The sequence below is a fragment of the Gracilinanus agilis genome, chromosome 5, assembly GCF_016433145.1.
Source record: "Gracilinanus agilis isolate LMUSP501 chromosome 5, AgileGrace, whole genome shotgun sequence".
Taxonomy (NCBI): Eukaryota; Metazoa; Chordata; class Mammalia; order Didelphimorphia; family Didelphidae; genus Gracilinanus; species Gracilinanus agilis.
Window position 1 is genome coordinate 25,376,686 of NC_058134.1, and position 14,123 is coordinate 25,390,808.

Here is a 14,123-nt window from a genome sequence, read left to right on the forward strand (position 1 = left end):
AACATTCTTTTGAAAAAAACACCTTTGAGCTCAGTCTAATCATTGCTGAGGATTTTGCCAAAGGCTCCATTGCTCTGCACTAGGCATATCCTGGAAAAGGGGAAAAATGCATTTTTTAATTGGCATATCGATTACATGATAAATATATACCTGGAGTCTGATTGGTGTAAACAATAGCATTATGCTTCAAGGGGGGGGGATACTGTGAAATAATGGTCTCTGTGTATACTCAAAAAATAAATTTCAATTCCTTAAAAATATTGTTCCTCAGACATTTTCCAATTTCTGCTTTTTTAAGGAGAATGTAAACATCTCCTTAAAATAGGGACTACCTATTTTTAAAAATTGTTTCCTCTGTGCTCGTTATGCACATATTGGGCACCTTAAAAATGATTTTTGATGGATTTATTTCCTCCTAATTAGAAAGAAATAAGGAAATCTGTAAGTAGCCAGGAGGGAATCAAGAAGACATGAGTTCAAATCTCATCTTAGACACTTATTATCTGTGTGACCCTGGACAAGTCACTTCACCGTGTTTGCCTACATTTCTTCATCTATAAAATGAGCTGGAGAAGGAAATGGCAAACCATTCCAGTATCTGTGTCAAGAAAAACCCAAAATAGGGTCATTACAAGTCAGACATAAATGAAATGACCCAAGAAGAAAGAATTAAGAAACTATATAAAGGGTGAGGGGAGCAAAAATCACTCCCCTAAAAGTTTCAAGGGAACCCTAAGTTCTAAAAGGCTATCAGTCACAGGAGCACAAATTCTGGCAGTACTAACAAATATCAAAGTCTGGAGATTTTTATTTCCTGTGTTTGTTTCAGGGGATGGAGCAAGGTTGAATTTTTAGGAACAGTATCTCTAAAGATCATCTTCCAAGGTTTAACAGGTTTGTGAAAAGCTTTGAGGGGGATCTATTCACATGGATGAAATCTTGGTTAAATGAAATGCTGTATTATTAGATCCAGTAACATAGTGGTTCTCAACCTTCTTTGAGTGAAGGACAATTTGGATGCTCTGGTGAAGCCTAGGGACTTCTCAAAATATTTTTAAATGCACAAGATAAAATATATAGGACTACCAAGAAATTATATTGAAATAATTCTCAAATATATGTACATATAATTTAACATATATTTGACCCCCCCCCAAGTAGAGAATCTTGCCCTAAAGTGATGGTTGTTTTTTGTTTTTGTTTTTCCCCAAAAGTAGAGATCACTATGGATTAAGAAATCAACAGATAGAGGTTCAAACGCTCTATCTGTGATCTTAGATATGACACATCCTCTCTAGACCACAGTATATTCATTTCTCTAATGACTGCTTTGGGGACACATGTTCCTTTGGGTCCATTTTATATGATATAATTCTGTAAAGGAACAATAGCAAAGGGCCTAGCACATAGTAGGCGCTTTATAAATGATAGCCGACTGACTGAAAAATAAAGTTGAAATGGCCAGCAACAATGGAGAATCATGCTTTGGGGTTCTCTGGAGCCTTATATAAATGGAAAGATCCTGGTAGAGCAGAGACTTTGTGAAGTCTCAGACTAAGCCTCCAGAACAGGAATTCTCTATAATTCTGGGTTTCTGCTGGGTATTTTTTCTTTTCTTCTTTTTTTTTTCATTAAACAAATTCACACATTATTATTTCTATCTACATCATGACTTAGGTTCTGCTTACGTCAAGTCAGACAATGGTTGCTCTGAACAAATGGATCTGTGAGGAGAGATGCTGATAAGGTTTGTTTCTGATGCTGAGCTGACCAAACACTATTATGAGTATGAAGAAGCCCTGACTTGTGCTGTAATAGCTGGCATTATGTTCTGTATATAACATAGATTCAATGGTCCCTGCACATGGGGAACTTTTATTTGGGGATTGTGTCTATGCAGTATCTGGTCATTATGTGAGTAGCTTGGTTGAACACACACACATACACACAGAGATATACATATGTGACAAAAGACTCACATATATATACATATGTATATAAATACACACATCTGTATCCATGTGAGAAAATGTATATTTGTAGGTATACATGAATGTGTGATAAATGTGTATGTATGTATGTATATGTATGTATGTGTGTATTCCTTCCACATCTTGGGAGTTAGAGCGTAGTGCCTCCACGATCCAGAAAATCAGTGTAAATGTTTTTTTGGCTTTTGTATTCTTTATACAAACTAATTATTTGCTTATTTTAACTTTTACAAAGAAATAGTGAAAATTCATGGGATTTAACAATAAACTATATTGATATGATACCATACTATATAGGTATTTTATGAATTTCTGAGTTTCTACATTTTTTTCTGTGTCATCTGCTAGCCTTTGGGCATTTACTGTACCTTCTGCAAACCCCACCCCCCCAAATAATCTCATTTTTCTTATGCCGAACCACAATATACCAAAACCATGATGGGGAAAGTCATGATGTGGAAGGGATACCTGTACCTCCATATCTATCTATCTATCTATCTATCTATCCATCTGTCTATCTATCTATATCTATTTTCTACCTATCTATCTATCTATCTATCTATCTATCTATCTATCTATCCATCCATCCATCCATCTGTCTATCTATATCTATCTATTTTCTATCTATCTATCTATCTATCTATCTATCTATCTATCTATCTATCTGCACACATACACACATATGGTGTGTAATGTCAAGGTAAATAATTTTTTAATTATATAGTTTAAGGACATTTCTACAATGTCAATAAATCATATTCTAGAGAATACCCAAGCACATGAAAGATCTATGATTTTGTCAGTATGGGGAACTTACAGAAAGGGAAAACTCTATCCATTGATGTAGTTTGCAACCCCTCTAAGATGTGCCTGAGTTAACCAGATGGTACAATGGATGGAGTGCTGGGTCTGGAGATAGGAAGACTCATCTTCCTGAGTTCAAACACTTCCTAGTTGTGTGACCCCCCTGGTCAAGACACTAAGCTCTGTTAGCCTCAGTTTCTTCATCTGTCAAATGAGCTAGAGAAGTAATAACAAACCACTCTAGTAACTTTGTCAAGAAGACCCCAAATGGGTTCATGGAGAATGGGAGAGGACTGAAAAACAACTAAACTTCAATGTAAATAAAAAGTATTTACCCTACAGAGGTCACATCATTTTCCTTGGTCTTTTAATAACACACAAGGAAAATGATAAACAAAAAGACAGGCATAACAACAGGGGGTTCATGAGGAGTACACATGAGTGTCTCAAATGGCTTGGTCTCACCATTATTTCTGCCTTTGTCCCAATTGACTCCTATACCTCCAAAGCATCACCTACTTACCTCCACCTCTTAGGATCCCAAGCTTCATCCAAGCACAAGTTTATGTGTCATCCCTGCCACAAAATCTTTCCTGCTTCCCCTCCCACAACTTAATAATCTCCCCTCCTCAAATGATGGTGCATTTGTTTATCTCTTTACCTGCTCATAGAATCACAGAGCTTCAGCTAAAAAGGACTCTAAATGGATGTTTTCTGTTTGGCCTAAGGAGTGATGAGTTCTCCTGCAAGTCTTTATTAATAAACAGAAAACCACTTAGTTAATTATTCAGAGGTTTTCATTAGGACACCGTCCTGGTAGAAATGATTTCAGGATCAGTTGTGAAGATTACAATCACAGTGTTTATTGCGGATTTCACTTTTTATAACCTTCCAATCATTAAAAATTTCATGACGGCTCTGCAATTTGTTTCTTTCTCACTGATGGCTCTCTGGTTGTTTCAAACTAATTGCTTTTCGACTTGATCTCAGGGTCAGTCCCAATGTAATGAATTCAAAGACTGTGTAAAAGAGAGAAGCAACAGCCTAACGCCAGAATGTCAAACCTGGACCACAGTGCTAAATATATGTCTGCTCAAAAGCAACAGCCAACAAAAAGGATGCACTGACGATGCTTTCACATAGTATGGGGCAAACATCCCAAGGGTGAGGCACTCAAAGTCCCCATTGAATGTTTTCCTCAGTCCCTTTTATATATAAGGACGAGACTGAGGAAAACTGGATTTAAATTCCAGCTCTGATGCCAGCTAACTGTATGAGTCTAGAAAAATCTTTAAACCTTATTTATCTCATTTAATATGGTTATACAAAGGAGGTTGTGAGGAAAGTACTTGGCAAACATTTAAATGCTATTAGTTAATGTTTATTTCAATTCTAAATTTGTGGGAAATATTATTATTATGGTTATTATTATTATTATTATTATTATTATTTTACTTTGGAAGAGAGAATCCAGACCTGTTGTTGTGAGGACACCTTCCTCCATTAGTGCAAATCTTAGCCTTTCATCTGTACCTCATGGTCATTGATATTTGTCTTATAAAGGCTCAGTAGTAAGTAATTTGCCCATGTCCACACAGCTAGTGTGTGTGAAAGGTAGAATTTGGATGTGGGTATTTCTCACTCCAGAATTCTCTCTCAGTTCTCTAGGTTGAGTGAAAACAAACAAACAAACAAAAATATCAACAAAAATTAAAACATAAATGCAAAATAAAGCTTTTTAAAACAAATTATGGGAAATTCACATGTAGATTCATTGTGATTTTTTATGATTAAAATTGTATTAATTAGAAATTTTGTACCTTTAGACTCCATCTCCCAGAATTCTTTCCCCATCCCAAAATTCCTTTCCCTTTTTCATTTACATGCATCTTTATGTTATTATTTATATAGTTCTGTAATCTCCTCCCTCTCTCTCTTCTCCCCAAGTTCACAGTCTGGGAAAGCCTCTCTTTACTGAAGGTTATTTTCTTTCCTCTACTTTTCAAGTGATATTTTAATAAATCTTATAAAAGATATTTCTTGGGATATTGGATATTAATTTTAATCTTTACAAAATCTAGTTTCATTTGATTTGAATAAGACTGAAATTCATCTAATGGATACAATCAAAATGGTAGAATGTTTTGAAAAGTGGCACTAGTGGAACTAGCTTTTTGTTAGTCTGAGTGATTTGTCAAAAAGTCAGAGACAAAGCAGGCTTTTGAAAATCAGCCTCCAGATCTCGAGGGGCAACTCTCATTCTTACAATGGTAACTCCAATGGCTGAATTCCATCCCAAAGTAGTCATTGGACATGTATCAGGTAATTAGACACCAACCACCCAATTTACAGATTCAGTTCAGCAACTCAAAAATTGTAATTATACGTGTTTGTGAGAACAAAGGCTCATTCATCCAATTAAGTGTCTCTAAGACTTATGGTGTCTCTTTGACCTGTACTGGCACACACAACTGAATGCTTAGATAACCTCACTTTTTAAAAATGAAAGTAGATTTCTCACTTCAAAACCAGCCAAATTGTTATGAGTATTGAAATGATTGTGGGAAAGTAGGGTTTTTCTTAACAACATAACAAATACAAAATATTTATTTATTGTCTATGGAACCCTGTGCTCACATTGGTAAGATAGCTAGAGGGGCACCATATTGTGTAGAGGGTTCAGCCTAGAATCAGAAAGACCTGAGATCAAATCCAGAAATGGCAAACCACTCCAGTATCTGTGCCAAGAAAAACTCTAAATGGAGTCACAAAGAGTTGGTCATGATTGAATAACTCAACAATAAGTTCATATTTTAAAATTTGCCACCTGTGTGACCCTGGGCAATTCACGTAACCTCCATTTGCCTCAGTTTCCTCAGCTGTAAAATGAAGATGATGATAGCACCTAACTCCTAGGGTTGTTGTAATGATCAAATGAGATAATATTTATAAAAAATACTTAACCCAGTACCAATAATAGATGCTATATAAATTCTTAGAAATCTTTATTAAACAAATATGATGTGTTGGTAACTACTAAAATTTAGATAAAACTATATCCTTACCCTCAAAGAATTTGCTATTTAGTGGGGAGAGATTCTCTGATACATTAAAGAGGGATGTTGAATAGTTAATGTATGAAGTCCATTCCAATTGACATTCTATGATTTTGTAACATGAAAAATATGTCCATAACCCCAAATAATCTTACTCCTGATAAAGTTTTTACATATGCTAGAGCAGTGATTGTGAAACTTTCAGAGACTGAGTGCCCCAAACTGCAACCCTCATGCCACATGTGAGCTTATCCTTTATCTCAGACAGGGGAGGAAGAAAGTTCTCCCATTGGGTTGCTGGGAAGAAGGGGACATGATGTGAGACATGTCCTCAGGTGCAGTAGAGATGTGGAGGGGAGCAGCCCCCACTGGCACATGTGCTATAGGTTCACCAATATGGCTCCAGAGACTCTATTATGTAGAGAACATGCTCAATTCAATTTATTTAATGCCTGCTCTGTGTCAGGTACTTTGCCAGGTGCTGGGGACATAAAGGCAAAAATGGGAAGTCTTGGGTAAGGCTTCAAGGAATCTAGTTTCTACTTAAAACATGAAATCAGGATGTTAGAAATTCTTGGGGATACGTATTATTAAAAACATACATTCCCACATTTGTGTAATCCTTGGTTTCTCCTGGAGCAGGGTCTGTTGATTGCAAAAGAAGGACTTAAAGTATAGAGTTTTGGAGATAAGAAGTGAAGTGCCTTGGAAGCAAGAGGTGAGAGTTTTCACAGCTTAAGGTATCATCATTTTGGAAAGTGCCAATAAAGTATTATGTACATGCAATCTAAAACAGATAAAAAAAAAGAAGGAAACCCAAGGTACCACAGAGTTATGGCATTGTCCCAACTCCACACACAATGTTATTGTTTTGTGTGTCTATATAGCTTACTTTTTTCTTATATAAGTTCAATTAAATTCAGAAAGCATTTATTAATCCCCAGTTATATACAAAGTTCTATGGTAAATTGCTAGTGATACAAGGACAAAAATGAAAGCCAGTTAATGTGCTCAAGCAACTAAAAATAGATTTCTTACTAGGAAAAATTAAATTAAATCAACCTGTAGTAGTTCATACTCTGCATCCAAATAGGAAAAATATATATATATATAAAACAGGTTCCTTATGGGACTAGTTATATATAAAAAAAAACAACTATAAAACAACTTCATATTTAATACTTCAAAAGTGTAGAATGTTCTACGTTGCCTTAGTTTTCAGATTTTAGCAACCTAAGGATAAGACTTTGCTTACATAGGCTGCCAGGTACTCCTTTTTCTACAGTGCCTCAGAAAGCTCTTCACCTGGACTTAATGTTGGAAGAATTCTGCATTTCTCCAACTTCTCCCTCTGATTGTCTGACCTCTCCTAGAATATTCATTTTTACTTTCTTTACCATTCTCTAATGCAGCACCACCTTTCCCCCTCCCATCCTCCACTTTGAAACTTCCTTTCATATGTTATCTTGCCCCCTAGGAAGGTAAGCTCATGGGACACATAGACTATCTTTGTTTCTGCTTGTATTTCTACTCCAAGCACTGGGCACAGAGTAAATGCTTCTTTACTGCACCTAGACACCTAGGTGATAGAGGTAATAGAGTAGAGGGTCTGGAATCAAGATCTCAGTTCAAAGTCAGCCTCCAGCACTAGCCATGTGACCCTGAGAAAGTCAATTTACTTCTCTCTGCCTCAGTTTCTTTAACTATAAAATGGGGATCATAATAGCACTGGTTCTTTTGGGAATCCATTGAAATAGATTTTTTTAAGTGTCAAGCACAGTGCCTGTTATATTAAAGGTAACTAAGAGATGCTCATTCCCTTCTTTTCTTTCCCCTCCTTGTTGCTGATAGATTAAAGTATGCTTGGAGAAGACAATTTGATTTATTGTAATCCACCACAATTAACTGTATACAGCATAGAACAGTTTTCCTGTGGAAATTCCTAGATGCCAAAACTTCACCCAGATACCAATCTAATAGTGGAGAAAGGAAAGTAAAATAAAATGCTAATGCCTCTAATAAGTTGGGTTTCCTTCTTTGACTTTCCCCTGGAGATTCTGGCTCTTTCATTGATGTTCACATAGTGACTTATTTTGCATTTTTTAAAGGAGCTAAGATACCTTGACTGGTGAGACACAGGTGTTTATATGCTTCCTTTCCAATTCCTAGCTTCAAATGGTATTTGAAAGGATACTTCAAAGAAGAGATGATCCAAGAGAAAGAGCATGGCCTCAGGCTATAGCCTAAGATTGTCCCTTGGGCTCTGCCACTAACTAGCTCTATGACCTTCCACTCTGTGAGTCTTGGTATCCTATTGCACAAAACCAGAGGGCTGCAGATGTGCCCCAAGGTTCTTTACTGTAATAATGCACAGCGTTCTAATGGCACCCCCATTTCATGAAGATTAAAAGAGGAGAGACAGTTTGGAGGCTCTAGCTCAGGAATTTCATAGAAAATAAAGACTTTAGGATCACAGGTTTAAGGTAGAAAGCAGGAGGGAAGGCTTAAAGGTTGTAAAGTGTATTCTTTTCATTTTACATAGCAAGTTAGTGACTAAATATTAAACAGACAGTAGGGTGAGAGAGGTGGAAAATGAACTTAGGTCCTTTCTCTTAAAATGACATGATCATTGGATGTAGCAGATGTGATAAGATGAAATTTCTCAGCACAATAAACTTTAATTTTTGGAAGTGTTATGCGAACAAACCTAAGCTCACTCATTAGGGATTCTGTAATCTTGACGATAGGTCAGAGGAAGCCATCTTGAACAACGTTGTCTTTTTTCTGAAGCTTCATTAGCTTCTTCAGAGGGTCCTCCTCTAATTGCAAGTTCACAATCATCACAGTAAGGTGAATTGAGTTTTATTAGGCACTAGGCTGTAATATTATCATTACTAAGTTATCTTATATACTTAGGATAAGTACCAAATTGGACCAAGAAGGAAGGTAGAGCTCCACTGGGAAGAAATTGTGAAGATAGACTAATAAAAATATTACTGATGGGAAAATTGATCTCTCTTCTCAGCAAAGGTGGGGGACAATGGTTATTCAACATTGTACAATCTGTAAGACTCAGTTGAGATATTGGTTTGCTTTGCTTAGTTTCTTTTTCTTTTCTTTTTTTTTTCCTTTTTGTTATATGTGATGGTTCCTTGAGCAGCAGAAGGGCAATGGGGTATATTTAGAATAGATACATAAATATATAGGTGAATAGATAGATAGTGAGAGAGAGCCATGTAGTTAGAATATAGATATAGATTTTTAGAAAAAGGATCATATTTTTAAAAATAAGATACAAGAAATCACTGGTCTAAAATAAAGATTCCAATCACTACAACTGAATTAAACTCATTCCCACTTCAAGGGGAGGCCAAAATTGCAAAACTGTATCACAGAGATTACATTTAATTAATGCTACAGAGGAAAGAAAGTTGAAATATTACCAAAGTAATGATATTCATTGTTGTCCAATAATATCATCACAGGAGTATAATCCTTTTGATTCTAATATTGGTGTCAAAAAGATTCCTTGGCGTTCATAAAAACAAAGAGAAGGAGACATTAACAAGCACTTTCCTTCCCATGCATCTTTTATTCCACAGAGATGGAGGCAAAGGTCCCTTCAGAGTTAAGGAACATCACAATGACATCTTGAAGCCCATGTCTGTAGCTATTTGAACTATTTATTTTTGTGGAATCATTGAGTAAGATCAGGTTGTGCACGATTTTATGATTCAAAACATGTCTCTTTTATTTTCAAATAGCAAAATATTTATCAGACACAATGCCTTTTTCAATGTATAGCCTAATGGATATTTGGTTGAGTTTCTCATTCAAGAGCAGTATGGAGGATTCAGTGGAATAATTTTTGAATCAGCCTCTTTATAAATTTTGAATCTTTATTGTTTTAATATAATTACAAAATGCAGAGAGTCTGCTTTCGGTTTAAGTTCTCTTTTTTACAGTATCAATCAGCCAGGAAAAGTAGAATCTGTTGAGGCAATGAGAGAAATTGAAAAGGAAATAGATGCCACCATCCATGGCATCTTGAGGCCGAGGCATAGTTAAGGAACTTAAAGTCCACTGCCATGTCATCATCTCCAAAGACCAGACTGTGTAGCTCACGGTCAAGTACAAGTTATCAAGGTGGGAAGAGTAGCATCAGTTGATGATTGTCTTATTTTCTAAATATTCCTTTGGGGAAAAGAATCATTTCATATCCATTCAGTAAGACAGGCACAACCTTGTCAGTTAATGCTCAGATTCAACATTTGTTTTCCTGATGTTTTCTAAGTTAGTAAAGTCAACATCATACCCACAATGTTTGGATTAATTTGGAAAGCAGAAAAAAGTAAGCTCTTTGGAAGCTTGGCTTAAAAAAAAAAAAAAAAAACAAAAACAATTCTCTTGAAGAACTAAGAATACAACCTGGAACACTAGATTACAAGACCTTGCAAAAAGTACCTTTCATCATTAGTAGACTATTCCTTTAACACAGGCATGTTGTGATGAGATCATCCATATCACACAGAATATTTTCCATGAAAATAGCCAAAGATAGGCCATACAATAAAGCCTGAATATCATTTCATGTATCATGGCAGCTATGTGTACTAAAAGGAATACAATTACAAATTGCTGCCCTTGCAAACCTTGACAATTAACAAGCCAACTCATTGTCTGGATTGTTATCTAAATTACAGAGTTGGCAATGCTGTGAACACCTGATGTTTCAAACACTGGCCTGTCTGGTACCTCTTACAAAGGTGTCTTTCTTGAATTCTAGTTAATTCCTCTTTTTAAAAATTAACCACCATCACCATGGAAATAAGCTTAGGAGACAAGACTGGCTAGTTCAAACAAAAAAAAAAAAAAGGGAGGGGGAAGTACACATGCCCAACAAAACTTCAGTGTTGTCAGAAGGGAAGTTCTTTTGTTTAATCAGAGTTTAGATGAAATTAAACTCAAACTGGGTCTTTTTTATAAGCAGGATATGAAAGGAATGCTGATTCCTACTCTTAATCTTCTTGCTGAAGTACTCATTGATGTCATTTTATACATCTATACTGATTTCTAACCCTACCATGATTACCAATGTTTAAATTAAAAGACAAGCTAATCTAGCTATTGCTTATCTCATTCAAACATTCCCCATTTCAATAAACAGTAGTAATCATTCGTGATATTCCTTGAGATCCAGTTCTAAACAGAGGCATACATTTGTCACTTCATACCATGGAAAAATGGACTGGTCTGAATTCTTTTGTGGGTACCCATTATGAAATAAAAAGGCCAACAATCCCAAGCAGAAAAGCATTTGGGTTTACCCTGTTTTTCTAGTTCCGTACGGCAATGCACAAAATCAGTCTATAATAGCTAACTGGAGGGACCATATTTAGCAACATTACCAGATTTTAAAAAAACAACAACAACAACAAAAAAAAAAAAAACTAATTTCTGCCTGCCTGACCAGTGATATAATGGAGATAGGCATTAATGAAATTTCTTTAGAAAATCAACAACTAAGACAACAACTAATCACTGCTCAGCATGACTCCTGGCTGCTATGTATTTTTCCAATTGGGAGGGAATCTTTGTGCCTACAAAAGTTTTTTTTTTTTAATTTTTTTCTTATCCAGCTTTCAGACTGTCCTGTAGCTTTCCTTGCCTTTAAATAGAAACAAGAAACCCTCAGGAACAGGAGGTGAAAGGCTGACTCATGAAACCAATGCTTATTACCTTTCTTGGCCTAATTTTACTCTTGTCATCTGTCTTCCCCGTGTCAATAGTGGTTGGTGGGAGCGGGAAATGGGTGCTTTGTAGAACAACCTCACAAAAACAAAGACGGATGCTGAAGCCTTTTTAGCAGTTGTTCATCATCTCTTTTTACAGACTTGGAGCAGGGGGCTCCGGTTGCCATTTACGGACCACTTCAAGAGAGTTGGGACTCTTACTCTGACAAAGAAAAGAGACTGTGGTCTCCTTTCTGATAGTCCATTCTTCCTCTTAGTTTGGATTAAGTACTCGATGGAAGGATCAGGAGGAAGACCTGGGTTAAATCTGGCCTCTGAATTTTATTGGTTGCCTGACCTTAGGAAAGGTTTTCTTTCATTTCCAATGTAGTTAGTCCTCTTTACAGTGAGAACAATCCAACCTCTACTATCAATTTCACAGATTATTTATGAGGTTCAAACACAATGATCTATCTACAAAATTTAGAGGGATTTAGAAATTTCAGATTGGGGAATCATCATCATCATCATTTTAGAAATTTCAGATTGAGGCATTATCATCATCATCATCATCCTTGTCATTGTTGTTGTTGTTATTTCATTTTGGATTAAATTTGTGATATGATAGGAAAAGGAGTTCTTCCTTCTATCAATGCAGTCTGGTACATGCTCGACCTGACAGTTCTAAAAATGTGTCTAGGGCTCTACAAAGAAATAACGTTATGTGTGTTTAGAACTGTCTTAATCCAGGCCTTCTAGACTGTGAAGTCAGCTCTTTAACCACCACTTTAAAGCTCTCCTATTTTTACTTTTACTATTATTGGCCTTTAGTCCAGCTTTTTCACAAAGCTCTTGCCATCCTATGGTGACAATCATTGTCTTCATATGCCCGAGTCTGGCCTTGAAGGCCGCTCTACCTCCATTACCCAGTTCGTTATGCATCTTACTGGAGCCCAGCATCACCTCTGCCACATTCTCGTGGGGCCCGGGTTTGATCTGAAACTCAGTTCCCCAAGGCAGAGTCCATAATAGATCCCCTTTCATGCCAAATTGGACCCAAAGAAGCCAGCCTAGGGGGAGGGTTCATTCTGCAGATCCCCAACGCCTCTCGGGCTGTAGCGCCGCAGCTGTCTCAGATTTGGTTTGGGTCTGTTTATTTGTTTATAAGTGAAAATGTATGTATGCAATCATTTAGGACAGGAATCGGAGAGCGGAGAACCCAACAGAACCAGCATGGCCCCGGGAAGGCTTGGAAGAGAAGGGCGGGCGGCTGCCCAAAGGAAGGCTGTCATTTTCCCCAGCTGGCACGCGGCCAGGCTCGCTTCCCCAAGACGAAAGGAGCCCGAGCCGGGGAAGCTGAGAGCCGCCTCGGAGGTGACTTTACAGAGCGCCCGCCCGGCACTCTCGGAGCGATCCTTTTCCAGTTGTACAGCGGGACCCTGAAAGGAAACACCAGAACACCCCACCCCACCCCCCTGCAAAGCCAAATTCCAAGAGGCTAAATCACACTTTCCCCATCGTAAGTGTCCTTCCACATGTCGGCACTTGGTGAAAAATAGGCTGCCTGGGACTCGGAGCTCTCCGTTTTTTTATTCACTGTCATGTAAATATTTCTCAGGTCACTTGACATTTCTAACTCAGGAAATACTTGGAAGCTGGGGGTGGGGTGGGGGCTTTACGCTGCTCTCAGAGGCTGCCCATCTTGACAGCATTTCCAGGTCTCCTAATCCCCCACTGTCAGGACACGCCATGAAATGCAGGCTGGCGGGGATGCTGCAAAGGGAAAGGCCTGAAGAAGGCCCTGCTGGCTCTGATTTAGAGGAATATGCAAATGGTGAAACAAATTCTGACTTTCTGGAATTCTGAGGTCTGGTTATTGTCATGAAACAGTTATCTTTTTTTTTTTTTTCAACCACTCTGGATGTCTGGCCCTTAACCATAAGCAAACACAGGCTATGGGGCACTGGAAACAAGGGGCCTGCTGGGCCACCTCCCAAAGAGGATCTACTTGATGAAGTTCCACTTGCTTCCCCTACCAGTGACCTTCTACTCCCCATCACTTCCTCCGATGAAGCCTCAACCATTGGGAGCTGAACCACCCAAGGAACTGTGAATCCCCAAAGGAGCATCTCTCTGAATACCATTAGCAGTCAGCATTTACGGAAATACCCAAACACAACGATGCGATTTAAAAGTGGTCTATCCCACATCCTTCCTTCCTCACCACAGTAGAAACACTTGGTCATCAAGGAAGGATTTCTCTTATTTATTTTGCCACTGGCCCAGGAGTAAGACCCTGTGGTTATGGGCCTGTATTCAGCTCACTTGTGACTCGAATTCAAAGGAAGTTGGAAGAGAAAGGGGGTGGGGTGAGTTTTGTTGGATGGGGAGCAGAAGGGAATGGTACTGAAGAATTTTTAAAAGGGAAGAAGAGTTTTTAAAGGGAGAAGAAAAGTTTTAGAAGCTGAAATAAGGTAAAACCAGATGAGGAGAGGAAAGAAAGGAAGAAAGAAAGGAAGGAAGAAAGGAAGAAAGGAAGA

The 14,123-nt window shown here is 37.7% G+C and overlaps 1 protein-coding gene across 1 annotated transcript in view; it reads right to left on the minus strand.

Annotated features, from left to right (window-relative positions):
* RBMS3 (RNA binding motif single stranded interacting protein 3) overlaps positions 1-14,123 on the minus strand; it is a 755,361-nt gene that overhangs the window by 616,692 nt on the left and 124,546 nt on the right. The gene's annotated exons all lie outside the window — the stretch shown is intronic.